At 41.2% G+C, this 16,619-nt stretch overlaps 1 protein-coding gene across 1 annotated transcript in view; it reads right to left on the minus strand.

Moving 5' to 3' along the window:
* Positions 1–16,619, minus strand: part of POLN (DNA polymerase nu) — a 167,305-nt gene that overhangs the window by 60,697 nt on the left and 89,989 nt on the right. The gene's annotated exons all lie outside the window — the stretch shown is intronic.

Consider the following 16,619-nt stretch of genomic DNA (forward strand, 5'->3'; position numbering starts at 1 on the left):
GGGCCAGGTCCCCAGGGAGAAGCATGAGCCTCTGCCAAGCAGGGCTGGCTGGAGCCTGGGGCCCGCGGCTCCCCTGGGGTCAGCAAGGCTGTGGTCACTGTCCTGGGCAGCGTGACTCAAAGGGAGCCAGGCTCCTCCACCTGCCAGCCTTTGGCCCTGATGATCCATTTTAAACTGTGGGTCCCAGTTCCTTAGTGGGTCACAAACAGCACTTTCAAAGGTGAACTGAATAGAAGAGAAAATAGCAATGTGCGCTGCACGCAGTGGAACCTGGAACCTGCTCTGCATATATCCCAGTCAAGAGGCAATGCACAGAAAGTACCAGAATGCTCCTCTTCCCACTGTGAGGTGACGGATAGAATAAGGGGATGGCTCAGTTTACTCTAGATAGAAATAGGAAAATATTAAATCACTCAAAATAATAAAGTACAAAGATTTTAAAAGTTCATTTGGGTTTCAAATAGTGCTACAGATTTAGCAGTAATTATGTGATGTATGAACACCTTGCTAATAAATCTTTTGATAATATTTAAATTATATCATATGGGAGGAATATTCATCAGGAAAGCAGAAAAATAACATGGCAACAATGTAAAGGTCTTGATAAGAATTACTTCAAAATAGTACTTATATCATTTATGTGGGTCCTAATGAAAACAGAGCCTAAAGACTAGGAAAGAAAGGCCTCTTCATGTGGGGGTATAGTCAGTACCCTGAAGAAAATTTTATAAGAATCTCCAGGAAATAACAACTTATGAGTGGCTGGGGCTCTGGAAGACAGAATAGAACACTTCCTATTAGAACTCAAAAGGTAAATAATAAACAGCTCTTTCACTTGTTTTTGGTACATTCAAAGGGATTTTTTTTTTTCTTTGAGACGGAGTCTTGCTCTGTTGCCCAGGCTGGATGCAGTGGCACAATCTCGGCTCACTACAACCTCTGCCTGCCGGTTCAAGTGATTCTCCTGCCTCAGCCTCCGGAGTAGCTGGGATTACAGGCGTGCTCCACATGTCCAGCTAATTTTTCTATTTTTAGTAGAGACAGGGTTTCACCATGTTGGTCAGGCTAGTCTCGAACTCCTGAATTCATCATCTGTCCACCTCAGCCTCCCAAAGTGCTGGGATTACAGGCGTGAACCACCGTGCCTGGCTGGGATTTGTTAAACTGATGCATGGAACAGGTTTAAAGTGTGTAACCCTTATTTCTGCCGACGGTAGGAATAAACTAATTTGCCACTTGGGCTGGACGCAGTGGCTCATGCGTGTAATCCCAACACTTTGGAAGACCAAGGTGAGTGGATCACTTGAGGCCAGGAGTTCAAGACCAGCCTGGCCACCATGGTAAAGCCCCATCTCTACTAAAAATACAAAAATTAGCCAGGTGTGGTGGTTGTACATCTGTAATCCCAGCTACTCGGGAGGCTGAGACACGAGAATTGCTTGAACCAGGGAGGTGGAGGTTGCAGTGGGCCAAGATGACGCCACTGCACTCCAGCCTGGATGACAGAGTGAGATTCTGTCTTAAAAAAAAAAAAAAAAAAAAATTGCCACTTGTGGAGGACACAGGCTATTTGGGGCCACACAATACTTTCTTTTCCATTTTGTTTAGAAAATGACACTTGGAGGCCGAGCGTGGTGGCTCAAGCCTGTAATCCCAGCACTTTGGGAGGCCGAGACGGGCGGATCACGAGGTCAGGAGATCGAGACCATCCCGGCTAACCCAGTAAAACCCCGTCTCTACTAAAAAATACAAAAAACTAGCTGGGTGAGGTGGCGGGCGCCTGTAGTCCCAGCTACTCGGGAGGCTGAGGCAGGAGAATGGCGTAAACCCGGGAGGCGGAGCTTGCAGTGAGCTGAGATCCGGCCACTGCACTCCAGCCTGGGCGACAGAGCGAGACTCCATCTCAAAAAAAAAAAAAAAAAGAAAGAAAATGACACTTGGATCTTCATGATGGTGCCCACCACCCCCCTCCTTTAAGCCAACCAGCGGACCTCATCGTCAGGCCATGGAGACACAGGGAGACACTTGCCAAGGCATCTGTGAGACGTGCTTCTTCATCCTTCTGTGAAGCTGCATGAGATGCTCTGCATCCCCACTGGAGAGAAACCCAGCAAGCACCACCCAGGCCTGCTGGGACACGTGGGGAAGCTATGCAAGAGACAGGCTGAAGAAAGGGCAGAGAGAAGCTGGGTGTGCTCATATAATGTAGGCTGCCAGATCAAACCTTGCCTGAAGCTGGCCCTTCTTCAGCCTTCTAGGTCAGGTAAGCTGAGACATACCCCTAATTGTTTAGGTCAGCTGAGTTTGGTTTTATGTAATCTGCAACTGAAAGTCTGCCTGAACACATGGATTGTGGTATTTTAACCTACAGTTAAAATGCTGGGAAAAGCGCTTGGTCGGTGTGGCATTCACAGCTGGCTGATTAAGAGCCCAGCTGCTCTCCCCTCTCTGTCCTTCTCCCTCCACTCATACTTCTTCCCGAGGTGGTGTCTGGGGTGGTGGATGATTCAGGGAGCCTACATGCCCCCCTGGCACCTGAAGAGAGGGAACTGTGTCCCCAGCTGTGGCCACCCTGCCCTTGTGGGCCTCGGCTGCCCATGTCCTTGCCCTGTTTGCTCTGTTGGTGAAGCGTCCATGAAGGACTGTAGTGAGTTCTGTGCTCTCAGCACAGCCAGCATCTGACATACGTCCTCTGCCAACTGGGCCCTGGCGCTGGCTCTGGCAACACTGCTACCTCCTGAAGCTCAATGGCACCGTCCCTGTGTGGCACCCTCCCTGTGGACCTGGCCTTTGGCTGTCCATCTCACAGCTCTCCTCCATGGACCAGTGAGAACCCAGAAAACATGGGCAGCCTTGGCTTCCATATCAGGGGAGTGCAGGACCCCAGGACCACAGGAGCTTCCAGCCCTCTCTCAGGCTCCTTGGAGAGCACTGCTTCCGGCCCCCTCGGCCTGGCGCTCCTGGAGACTGTGACCCAGCCTGTGGGGTGCTGCATTCCCCTCCTCTGGCTTTCCACCCCCACTCTGAGTTTCTAACCCAGAGGGGCCAGAGGAAGTCAGAGCCTTTCAAAGACTCTTTCAAAGTGTGCTCAGCTCTTGGTTCTGCTCTCCTGCTCTCCCCCTCGGCACCTCTTCCAAGCCAAGGAGGTACCCTCTCCCTCCTGTGAAGTGGGTCTCTTGCATCCTCTCTACTCAATGGCTTCCTTTATAATGTTAAACTCTAAAAATACAAGGCTTTGAGTCTTGATATTTAAAAGGAAGCTTCTGAAATTCAAAAATTAACAAAACAAAACACTTTCTGATCTCTCATGCCGATACTTTTCTTGTTTCTGCTGTGCCCTTTCACAAGTTCTAGTTGAAAGCCAGAGCTGAACACTGATTCCTTTATTCTCAGCTGAAACTCCCTCTCCCTCTGAAGTAACAGAGGCCTCAGTCCCACTGGGCAGGCAGTCTCTAAGTAGCAAGAGGTGCTGGGAATAAAATATGCACTGGAGGGTTTCTCAAAACTACCCCGGTGCTATCAAGTATTCTGTTCGATTAAAACTGCCAATAAGGAGACTTCTGCTTCCAGGAAGGTTGTGTAAACACGTTCCCTGTCCCTATCCCAAGATACAACTAAAACCCTGGGCAAGTATAAGAGACTCGGAAAGGTGGAGAAAATAAGGCAGATTGGCTAGGGACCACAGGACCCAAAGAATCGTACAGAGGTGAGTCCCAGCTTTCTTTTTGCCTAATGTGTCCCAGACAAGCCAGTAGCCTGGAAATGCCAATAACCACAGACAAAAACAACAACAAAACAAAACAAAAAACAAAACCTAACAAAAGCCTGCTCTCATTAGCCAAAGGACCAGGAAAAGGCCAGCCTAGTGAGAAAGAAAACCTTTAGACAATAACTATTCTACTCCAGCCAAATGCCACACAAAAACCCGTATTTGTGTTTTTTTTTTAATCCCCCACCCCCACGCCCACCATCCTTGATACCTAGCCAAGATTTTTTTGGTAATTTTCCATCTACTGAACCCTCACCCCCTCTGTTGGCTATAAATCTCCAGCTGCCAGTGCGATATTTGGAGTTGAGTTCAATCTCTCTCCCCTATTCCCCTATCAGGGAATATCACTACAGACCCTAAGACATCAAAAGGATAAGGAAATACTATGAAAAACCACACACATGTAAATTTCACAACTTAGACAAAATGGACCAGTTCTTCAAAAAACACAAGCAACTGAAATTCACCAAATATGAAAGAGATAATATGAGCAACTGCATAACTATTAAGGAACTTGAACTCATAATTTTAAAACTCCCCCAACATAAATGTCTAGGCCTAGATGATTTCATTAGAGGATTCTATCAAACATTTAAAGAAGAATTAACACCAATTCCACATTATATCTCCCAAAAAGTACAAGAGGAAAGAACACTTCCCGATTCATTTTATGAAACTAGTAGTACCTTGATACCAAAACCAGATGAAGACAGATTAATATCCCTCATAAACATACACATAAAATACTTTCATAAATATTAGCATACAGAATTCAGCAACATATTAAAAAATATATGATCCAACAATTGACTTGTGCACACTTATCCCAGAAAAATAAAGACTTAAGTACACACAAAAACCAGTATATGAATGTCTATGGTAAACTTATTTTAACAGCCCAAAACTGGAAACAACCCAGACATCCTTCAAAACTAAAGTGCAACTTACACCCAGGAACTTCAGGTGGTATTACATTGCCCATGGGAACTTAATATCTGTCTTCAAAATATATTTTAAATATATGATTTAAATATATTCTTTTGAACAACTAATAACTTTCCTCAAAGTTGTAAAAAGGGTCTTCTATAAAATACATATTCACTGTTAAAAATTTGTTTTTTTTTTTTTGAGACAGAGTCTCACTCTGTCGCCCAGGCTGGAGTGCAGTGGTGTGAACTCGGCTCATTACAACCTCTGCCTCCCAGGTTCAAATGATTCTCCTGCCTCAGCCTCCCAAGTAGCTGGGACTACAGGCACATGCCACCACGCCCGGCTAATTTTTGTATTTTTAGTAGAGACTGGGTTTCACTGTGTTGGCCAGGCTGGTCTCAAACTCCTGACCTTGTGATCTGCCTGCCTCGGCCTCCCAAAGTGCAGGGATTACAGGTATGAGCCACCACCCTGACCCTAAAAATATTCTTAAGAAGACTCTTTTCTTAACTAGAGGAATTCATTCATTGTATTCATCAAAATCTTGCCATGTGCCAGCTATTATGAAAAATGCTAGTTCTTTAAACACATAACCTACAAATAATTAATATTTAAATAATATATAAACTACTGGATGAAATTCCTTTCCCTAGTGAACACAGGCTGTAAGAATGAATGCTACGTATTTTTCCCTAAAAATTGCCCCCCGCCCCCATAATCCATTAGCTATATTTAGCACTCGATAACTAAGATGTAAGTCCCTGGTTTTACTCTTTCCTTCAGTAACATTTAAGGATTACCTATCAACTGGTAGACACTGTGCTTGTTTCTTGGAATAAAATATTGAAAAAATTCAAGGAGCCTAAGGTAGAGGAAAGGCAATCACTAGCAATGGAATGATGACCATGTTAGGTAGTCGACACTCTGGGAATACATATCTGTAATGAAACTATAGGAAATTAAGACTGTGTAAGAATATGGAAATAGACCAAAGGCACAGAATTGAGAGCCTAGAAACAGACCTATGCATTTGTCAAAATCCACAAATGACAGAGGCATTACAAATTACTGTAGTTCTTACAATAACAATAAGTTATAACAAACAGTTACCCAAATGGAAAAATAATCAGATCTCTACCTCACACCCATATAAAAACAAATTCCAAGGGAATTAAAGACTCAGTGTAAAAAGTAACTTTATTAAGAGAGAATTTGCTATCATAGAACATACTACAGGTGAAAAAAAAAAGAGAGAATTTGAGTATCTTTATGATCTCCAAGTAAGAAAGAGTTCCTTAAACGAGACAGAGATACAAACCTTAAAAGAAAAGACTACAAATTTGGCAATAGTTTTTAAACATCTGTAAATCAAAGACATAGAATCCAATCTGAGAAAAACAAACCAACCACAGACTGGGAGAAGATATTTGTATAAGTGAACAAAAGACTAGTATTCATAATAAAATAAAAAAACTTATAAGAAAAAGACAAACCACTAAATTGAAAATGGGCAAAAGAGATAAACAAGCGAGTCACTAAAAAAACTCAAATGACAAATAAACATACAAATACACTGACCCTCATTAGTAATTAAACTAACATGAATTAAGCCACAATAAGATATTAATCCACACTCATCAAATTGGCAAAAACTTAAAAATGTGGTAATACCAAGTGCGGTGGTCTGTAGGGCGATGAGGTCTCTATCACATTGCAGGTGAGAATGTGAGTGAGTCCACTCATTTGGAGGGTGTTTAGTAATGTCAGGATAGTTGAATACCAGTATGCCCTATGGTCAGGCAATACTGGTGACGTGATAGAGAAACCCTCGCACATGTTCCAGAATATTCCTCCCAGCATTTACTTTTTTCTTGCAGCATTGTTTTTAATAGTGAAATACTGGAAACAACCTAGTATATCTGTACAATGACATACTATATAGCAGCCAAGATGAATAATTTAGAGCTACGTCTGTCAACACAGATAAATCTCAAAAACATAATGTTAAATGAAAACAGCGAATTTAAAAGTACAATATGCTATAATTTATATAAACTTTAAAGTAGCAAAAAAATACAATCTATCATTTAAGGACATACATATATTTAAGAAAATATAAATAAATAAATAAATAAATGCAAGCATTAAAATGGGATGATAAAAACTAAATGTAGAATAGAAAAGGGAACTGAATTGGGAGGAACACACTTGGGAAAGGATTAACAGGGGCTTTAAATGTTCTCAAGTAGGCCGGGCGCAGTGGCTCACACCTGCAATCCCAGCACTTTGGGCGGCCGAGGCAGGCAGATCACCTGAGGTCAGGAGTTCCAGACTAGCCTGGCTAACATGATGAAACCCCGTTTCTACTAAAAATACAAAAAATAACCTGGGAGGTGGAGGTTGCAGTGAGCCAGGATTGCGCCATTGCACTCCAGCTTGGGCAACAAGAGCTGAACTCCGTCTCAACAACAACAACAAAAGTACTCAAGTAATATTGAAGCTTTTAAGCTGAACGATGAATACACACGTGTTCATTATATTGGGCTCCATACCTTGTTACTAGGAAAAGGGGTACTCACTGACTTCTAGTGTGGGGAGGGGCAGGGGGTTGAACAAGGCTTTTGAGGACATGTCCCCTGCACTGAAACCAGAAGAACTAATGGGCAGCAGCCAGGACAAGAAAGCTGGGCTGAAAGATGTGTTCATGGATGTAGAGACAGAAAAAGTATCTTGACAGAGATAACAACAGCAATGGCTTGAAGGCAGGTGAGAGCATGAGGAATCAAATAAACAAATTATATCAAAGTATTATCATCATAGGACAAAATGGTAATTTGGCTCCATCCCAGTTAGGTACTAAAAAGCTAGTACAAACATGCTAATGCAACAGTGAACACATATTTAGGAAAATAAAAAAAACTAAGGGGGAGAAAGACTCATCAACCAAGAAACCGAAGCAAATATTCAGCTAAATAATCCCTAGATTTTAACATTTCCAATTAATACAGCTATAACATTTTTAAAAATTAAATACTAAGCTACAAGAAAAAAGAGAACTCAAGATACTAAAGATCTCATAAGAATACAATGTGAGGCTGGGCGCGGTGGCTCAAGCCTGTAATCCCAGCACTTTGGGAGGCCGAGACGGGCGGATCACGAGGTCAGGAGATCGAGACCATCCTGGCTAACACAGTGAAACCCCGTCTCTACAAAAAATACAAAAAACTAGCTGGGTGAGGTGGCGGCGCCTGTAGTCCCAGCTACTCGGGAGGCTGAGGCAGGAGAATGGCGGGAATCCGGGAGGCGGAACTTGCAGTGAGCTGAGATCCGGCCACTGCACTCCAGCCTGGGCGACAGAGCGAGACTCCGTCTCAAAAAAAAAAAAAAGAATACAATGTGAAAGTTCAGATGTTTTGAATTACATAATGTTGATAAATTCTGAGCCAGTATCATGAGTGACTGTAGTGAAATGAGGACATTGACAAAAACTGGCTCTGCTGATATAGAAATATTAGGAGGGACCTCAAAGCCATGTGTGATAAGGAGGTATTAGATTTAAGAACGTGGCTCCTGGCAGTGCAATGAGAACAAAGGTCCTCAACACCGTCCCATGAGAAGGCCTTCGTAAAAAATGACAGTTCTAAGAGGGGCTTTCAAAACAAGGATTGACAAGATGATCCCTAAAGTATCTGAGTTGGGGAAAGAGGAGGATTTAGAAAAACAAGAATCCATGACTAATTCATGCCCAGGGTGAAGAAGGTGACAGTCCAGCATGGGGAACAGGCTTGGCCCACATTGTCAACAGGCCATAATACTGATCATGATCCCAAACCAAATGATTTTGAGACACTGAAAGACAATTCAAGAGTAGATCAAACATCCAGTTTTTCTTTTCTTTTCTTTTCGAGACAAAGTTTCACTCTGTTACCCAGGCTGGAATACAATGGCGCAGTGTCAGCTCACCGTAACCTCCGCCTTCCAGGTTCAAGCGATTCTCCTGCCTCAGTCTCCCAAGTAGCTGGGATCACAGGCGCCCACCACCACGCCTGGCTAATTTTTGAAGTTTTAGTAGAGACAGGGTTTCTCCATGTTGGTCAGGCTGGTCTCGATCTCCTGACCTCAGGTGATCCACCTGTCTCAGCCTCCCAAAGTACTGGGATTACAGGCGTGAGCCACCGCGCCCGGCCCAGTTTTTCATTCAATACACACTTGGTGCCTACTGCATTCCAGGTACAGAGCCAGGCTTGGGAAAATGTCAGTGAAGCACACAGAAAAGGCTCCCATTCCCATGGAATTTACAGTCCAGTGAGGTGAACAGAAGTGCAGGATGGTATAATATGGTGTAATGAGCACTATGCTAGAGGAAGTATAGGGAATATCTGGGAGGACACTGGACTGAGGTTCTAATAAAGCAAATATTGAACTACAGCAATCAGTGAACTAGACAATATAGCAATAGAAACTATCCAAATTGAATCAGAAAAAAAAAAATCCCAGGAAAAGAATAAAAGTGAGTTTCAGTGAGCTATGGACAATTCAGTGAGCTATGGGACAAACGGACCTAATATATGTAATTATAAGTGGAATCCCTGATGAAGAGGAGAGAAAAGGAGGACCATAAAAAGTATGTGAATAGGCTGGGTGCGGCGGCTCATGCCTGTAATCCCAGCACTTTGGGAGGCTGAGGCGGGTGGATCACGAGGTCAGGAGTTTGAGACCAGCCTGACCAACATGGTGAAACCGCGTCTCTACTAAAAACACAAAAATTAGCCAGGCATGGTGGCACGCGCCTGTAATCCTAGCTACTCAGGAGGCTGAGGCAGAAGAACTACTTGAATCCAGGAGGTGCAGGTTGCAGTGAGCCGAGATTGCGCCACAGCACTCTAGCCTGGGTGACAGAGCAAGACTCTGTCTCCAAAAAAAAAAAAAAAAAAAAAAAAGTATGTGAATAAATAATCACCAATAAATTTTCAGGTTTGATGAAAACCATAAACCAAATATCCAAGAAACTCAATGAATCCCAAATACAAGAAACATGATGGTATATCATAATCAAATTTTTCAAAAATAGTGATAAGGAAAAAAAAGCTAAAAGCAGCAAAGAAAAAAGACACATTATATGAAGATAGTGATGAAAGACTTCCGATCAAACAATGTGAGAAGAAAGTAACATCTTCAAAGTATTGAGAAAAAGAACTTTTAACAGAGAATTGTATACCTCTCAAAAATACCTTTCAAAAACCAAAGGTGAGGGCTGGGTGCGGTGACCTGTCACTGTGGTTACAGGTTGGGCGTGGGCCTGTAATCCCAGAACTTTGCGAGGTTGAAGCAGGCAGATGGCTTGAGCTTAGGAGTTCAAAACCAACCTGGGCAACATAGTGAAACCCCATCTCTACAAAAAATACAAAAATTAGCTGGGTGCAGTGGTATGAGCCTGTAGTCCCAGCTACTTGGGAGGCTGAGGCAGGAGAATTGCTTGCGCCTGGGAGGCAGAGGTTGCCATGAGCTGAGATCGTACCACTGTACTCCAGCCTGGGCGACAGGAGTGAAACCCTATCTCAAAAACAAACAAACAAACAAACAAAAACCCAAAACAAAAAACAAAACCAAAGGTGAAATAAAGACATTTCCAGACCTACAAAAGCCAGGGGAATTCATCAATGGCATACCTACAATGCAGGAAATGTTAAAGGACGTCCTTTAGGCAGAAGGAAAATGATGCCAAAAAGAAATCTGTTTGTAAACAGGGAAATGAGAGCACTGGAAACTGTAACTACATGGGTAGATAGATAGGATTTTTCTTATTATTAAAATCTATGCTGCCCAGACTGATCTTGAACTCATGGCCTAAAGGATATAGGATAGCAAGATCCATCTCTAAAAAAATTAAGAAGTTAGCCAGGCACAGTGGCACACATCTGTGGTCCCAGCTACTCTGAAGGATGAGGCAGAAGGATCACTTGAGTCCGGGAGTTGGAGGCTGCAGTAAGCTATGATTACACCACTGCACTATAGCCTGGGCAACAGAGTGGGACCCTGTGTCTAAAAAGAGAGAGAGAGGGCCGGGAGTGTTGACTCAAACCTGTAATCCTAGCACTTTGGGAGGCCGAGGTGGGTGGATCACGAGGTCAGGATTTTGAGACCAGCCTGGCCAACATAGTGAAACCCCATCTCTACTAAAAATACCAAAAATTAGCTGGGCGTGGTGTGGGCGCCTGTAATCCCCGCTACTCAGGAAGCTGAGGCAGGAGAATCGCTTGAATCCAGGAGGCAGAGGTTACAGTGAGCCAAGATCACGCCACTGCACTCCAGCCCGGGCAACAGTGTGAGACTCCATCTCAAAACAAAAAAAAAACAAAAACAAAAAACAAACAAAAAAACAAAAAAACAAAACAAAAAGAAGCGAGAGAGAGACACATACACACACACAATAGTTTAAAAGTAAAAGAACAGAAAATAACACGCTAACATTCAAAGAAAACTGGAGTGGCTATTTAACATTAATATTAAATTATATTTTTATTAATTGTATTATTTCCAAAATTATTCTAACATTTTATTAGCTAATATTAAATTAATATTTTAATATTAGACAAAATAGATTTCAAAGCAGAGAACAATACCAGGGATAAAAAAGGTTATTTTATCAAAATAAAGTGGTCAATTCTCCCCAGATTGAGTTCTTGATTCAAGGTAATCCCAATGAAAATCTCAGCAGGCTTTTTTGTAAAAATTGACAAACTGCTGATTATAAAGTTCATATGGAAATGGAAAAGACCAAAGACCCAAAATAACCATTTTTTTTTTTAAACAATGTTGGAGGACTTACATGCCCCAATTTAAAATCTTACTCGAAAGCTATAATAATAAAGACAGTGCATTGCTGGTATGGTAGGTATATAGATCAACTAGACCAAGTTCAGAGTATAGTATTAAACCCTTATGTTGATAGTAAATTTATTTTAGACAAAAGCGCCAAGGTAATTAAATGGGGGAAAGATGGTCTTTTCAAGAAATGGTGCTGGGACAACTGGATCTCCACTCGTAAGAAAGATGATGTTAAACACTTAACTTTACACCATATACAAAAGTCAATTCAAATGGCTCTAAATGTAAAGCCCAAAACTATAATACGTCTAGAAAAAAATGTAGAAAAAATACTTGCGATCTTGGTTTAGGCAAAGGTTTCTTAGATACAATACCAAAAGCATGATCAATGTAAGAACTCATTGATAAATCAGAATTCATTAAAACTTAAAACTTCTGCTTTTCAAAAGATGGTGTCAAAAGAATGAGAAGACAAGCCACACACTGGAAGAAATTATCTGCCAAAATACACCTGATAAAGGACTTGTGTCTAGAATATATACAGAACTCTCAAAACTTAATGATAAGAAAATAAGTGGTCCCTTTAAAATACACAGAAGATCTGACTAGATGCTTCACTGAAAAAGAGAAATGAATGGCAAATTAGCACATGGAAGGACTCTCAGCAGTAGCGATTAGGGTAATGCAATGAAAACTGCAATGAGACACAACAATGCATCTAGCGGAATGGCTCAAATTAGAAAGACCAGCCAGATCAAATGCTGCTGGGAGTGTAAAAGAAGTAGAATTTATACACTGCTGGTAGGAACGTCAAATGGTAGAACCACTCTGGAAAGAGAGTTTGGCAGTTGCTTAAAAAGTGAAACCTACACCTACTATATGACTAGCTACTTGACTCCTTGGTGTTTACCCAAGAGAAAAAAAAGCATCTGTCCATGTAAGGATGTGCAGTGAATGTGTGTAGTAATATCCTAAACTGAATAATATCCCCAAACTGGAAACAACCCAAATATTGATCAACAGGTGAGCTGATAAACCAAGTGCGGTACACAGAGTCCATGGAACACTACTGAGCAATAAAAAGAAATGAGCTACTGAAACACAGAGCAACAGAGCTGAAGCTCATAGTAACAATGCTGTGAAAGGAGCCCGATAGTCCATGCTGTGTAGCTCCATTCACAGAGGTTTCCAGAAACTGCAAACGAATAGATAGTGGCAAACAGCAAGTCAGTGGTTGCCAAGGACATGGGTGAAGGTTGAGGCGTGGGGAGGGAGATATTACAAAGAGACACAAGGATACTTTTGCGCAACTGGCAGCAATGACTCTTTTTTCTTCTTTTTTTATTTCCATATAAAGGACCAGAAGCAATAACTTTCTCTTAGGAGGGGGTGTGGGGGAAATTTAGCTTTCTGAAAATACTGAGAACCAGCTATAACCTAATTTTCTTTTCTTTTTCTTTCTTTCTTTCTTTTTTTTTTTTTTTTTTTTTGAGGTGGGATCTCACTCTGTCACCAGGCTAGAGTGCAGTGGTGTGATCTCGGCTCACTGTAACCTCCTCCTCTCGGGCTCAAGCAATCCTCCCACTTCAGCCTCTTGAGTAGCTGGGACCATAGGCATGCACTACCATGCCCAGCTAATTTTCTGTATTTTGGTAGAGATGAGGTTTCATCATGTTGCCCAGCCTGGTCTCGAACTCCTGAGCTCAAGAGATCTGCCTATCTCAGCCTCCCAAAATGCTGGGATTATAGACATGAGCCATTGCACCTGGCCTGATTTTTTTTTTTTTTTTTTTTTTTTTTTTAAGAGACAAGGTCTTGCTCTGTCACCTAGGATGAAGTGCTGTGATGTGATCACAACTCCCTGCAGTTTCAAACTCCTGGGCTCAAGTGATCCTCCTTGCCTCAGCCTCCCAAGTAGCTACCATGCTCAGCTAATTTAAAGCATCTTAAAATTTATGTAGAAATGGGGTCTTCCTATGCTGCCCAGGCTAATAATCTGATTTTTAAAAATATTAGTCAACTGTATTTTGTGCACTTCAAGCAAAAAAAAAAGTAATTGAAATTCTAGCCATTTTATGGCATTATCATGTAACCTACATAGTATTTTCTTAAATAATGTGCAGCTGGATTCAAGTTTTATGTGTACAAAAATAGAAGCACAAATGTTCTATCAGAAAACAGAGGTGAGTATTTAAATAATCTTGGAGCTCGGGCTCCTTTCACAGCATTGTTACTATGAGCTTCAGCTCTGTTGCTCTGTGTTTCAGTAGCTCATTTCTTTTTATTGCTCAGTAGTGTTCCATGGACTCTGTGTACCGCACTTGGTTTATCAGTTCACCTGTTGATCAATATTTGGGTTGTTTCCAGTTTGGGGATATTATTCAGTTTAGGATATTACTACACACATTCACTGCACGTCCTTACATGGACAGATACTTTTTTTTCTCTTGGGTAAACACCAAGGAGTCAAGTAGCTAGTCATACAGTAGGTGTAGGTTTCACTTTTTAAGCAACTGCCAAACTCTCTTTCCAGAGTGGTTCTACCATTTGACGTTCCTACCAGCAGTGTATAAATTAGCAGCCTAAGATGACACTAAGACAGAAATAATAAGGGATGTCAGTACAGGGGAAAGTCACCACAGAGAGTGGGAAAGGCTCTGCCACACATTGCTCAGGGCAGAGACAGGCTGAAAGCATTTTGGAAGACAATCTAATAAAAGCTATTAAAAGTAAAAATGTAATATCTTCTGTACCCAGTATAGTAATTACTCAGTAATTCCATATCTGAAAATCCATCCCATAAAAATACATGTACCAATACAACAGGACATACATGCATGGCGCTCATTGCAGCTCTACTTTTAGAGGGCAAGTGCACACCACACTCACGTGTGGAACACACATAGCTAGAGTGGGACAAGGCTCTGTCAGGTGAGCTGCAGGGATCCCCACAAGCTGTTGCTGAGAGCAAAAAGCAAGAGGCAGGAAAGGAAAATTCTGAATCTGTAAAATAAATAATGACAAAGTACATGTTTCTATGTGTATATGTGCAGACACATATGGGCCTATATGAGACTGTAAAATAAGTCACAAGGAAAATATGGATATACAAGCTCTAGGCTGCTATCATGGGCTACCAAGAGCACTGGGATTGAGGGTGGAGGGCTGAGGTATGTGGGTGTGAGAGAAGTGTCTACAATAAAAACAACATATAAAATGTGATCCCATTTATGTAAATGTGTGTGTGCATAAAGAGACAAATTAGAGGATGGTTACCAAAATGTTAAAGATGGCTATAGTGGGGATATGGAGTTTTGAGTGACTTTTTACCTTGTTATTTACATTTTTATCTATTGTTTGAATTCTTTGGAAATATGTTATTTGTATAATTTTAAAAAGCCATTTTAAGTACAGCAAACCAGAATATATATCTTAAAAGTTAAAGGGCAAAAGAAAATTGGAGGAAAATAATTCAACATTTTAAAAAGGGTTAATCTTTATTATATAAAGAGCTTTTCCATACCAATAGGAAAAAATAAACACCCTCCAGAGAAATGGGCAAATGATATGAACAGCCAATTCAAAGAAGAATAATTGTTTCATGCAGTCAACCTCAACAAATATTTAAAGAAATGGAAATTGAAAAAATGAGTCAGGAAAGTAATCAAAATGAAAACTCCTTGTGTTGGCAAGGATTAGGGGACCAAACATTTCACACACTATGTGGTGGGAATGTTATTTTTGGTGGAGAGGCTAATTTGGCAACGTAAAGCCTTAAAAATACATATATACTGTAACTCAGAAACTCTATCTCTAGGAATTTATGCTATAGAAATCAACAGAAAAAAAGTACCAAAAATGCTTATGGTATTGGCTCTGGTATTGCTATTGAAATTGGTATGGTATTGCTATGATAAAGTACAAGTATGTTTATGGTATCTCTATAAAATAATTAAAACTGCAAACAATCTAAATGGCCATCATTAGGGGTAGCCATTAAATGGAATACAATGCAGCTGTTAAAATGATGACACAAGCTTCCAGTTAAAGGTCATGGCTGAATGCACATGTTATGTTTACATCTCATCTTTCCAAAAGTTCAACTGAAATAACGGAAAAATAAGTAGGTAAAATTAGAACTTCACTGAGAACCTGGGAGGAGTGCTACTCACAAACCAGACCCTTCAGAAACTTCTGGAAGAGAATAAAACACAGCAAGAGATTTACTGAAAATGTAATGGAAAAAGAAACTTATAACTCCATAAAAGCAAAAGCAAGGACCTCCACAAAAAGTTTCTCAGCAGAATTCCTAAATAACTCATAGATAAGAAGTATCAACTAAGAGAAAACTACAGCAGTTGTGGTTGATTGCGAAATTAGCCCAAGGGTAATGTGGCCGCAGTGCCTGCATTCAGAGGAGATGGCGCTGGTATTCACATGGATATTGGTGCTGGTATTGGTATTCGCATTAGTATTGCTATTAGTACTACTCTTCCCTAGATAAAGACCCCAGAAGAGCCCCCTAAAGTGCAAGGCCAGAGACAGCTGGCAGCCCGAGAGCTGACTGACCAAGAGTGGGTGTCCATGCACCCAAGAGACCATACGATCAGCGCAAACTCCCCCCATCCATCCCAGCCTCTCTTCCTCTTCCTCACACAGTCACCCGAGTGTGTCCCTCTGCCTGCACGCACTCGGTACACCATCTATGCAAATGCCTAGATGAAGGCCTGACCATTAATGGAGGGAACCCACGGGACAGACACATGTTATGGAGGGAAGGGAAAGATGACTAACATTTGCTCATTCTGTAAATCTCCACATACTTGTATTTCTTTACCATTAATATATATTCATATTTATATATATTAGTGTATACTTAATTCACATATTTAATTCATATATTTAAATTTAAATATAGATTCAAATCAATATTAATATAGAATGATATCAAGAGATGTTAAAATAGAAAAGCATAATATAAAATAGCATGGCTTTATTTTTGTAGAAAAAAATTTTTTTTTTTTTTGAGACAGAGTCTTGCTCTGTCATCCAGGCTGGTGTGCAGTGGCATGATCTCGGCTCACTGCAAGCT

Source organism: Rhinopithecus roxellana, chromosome 2 (genome assembly GCF_007565055.1).
Source record: "Rhinopithecus roxellana isolate Shanxi Qingling chromosome 2, ASM756505v1, whole genome shotgun sequence".
In the NCBI taxonomy this organism is placed as follows: domain Eukaryota; kingdom Metazoa; phylum Chordata; class Mammalia; order Primates; family Cercopithecidae; genus Rhinopithecus; species Rhinopithecus roxellana.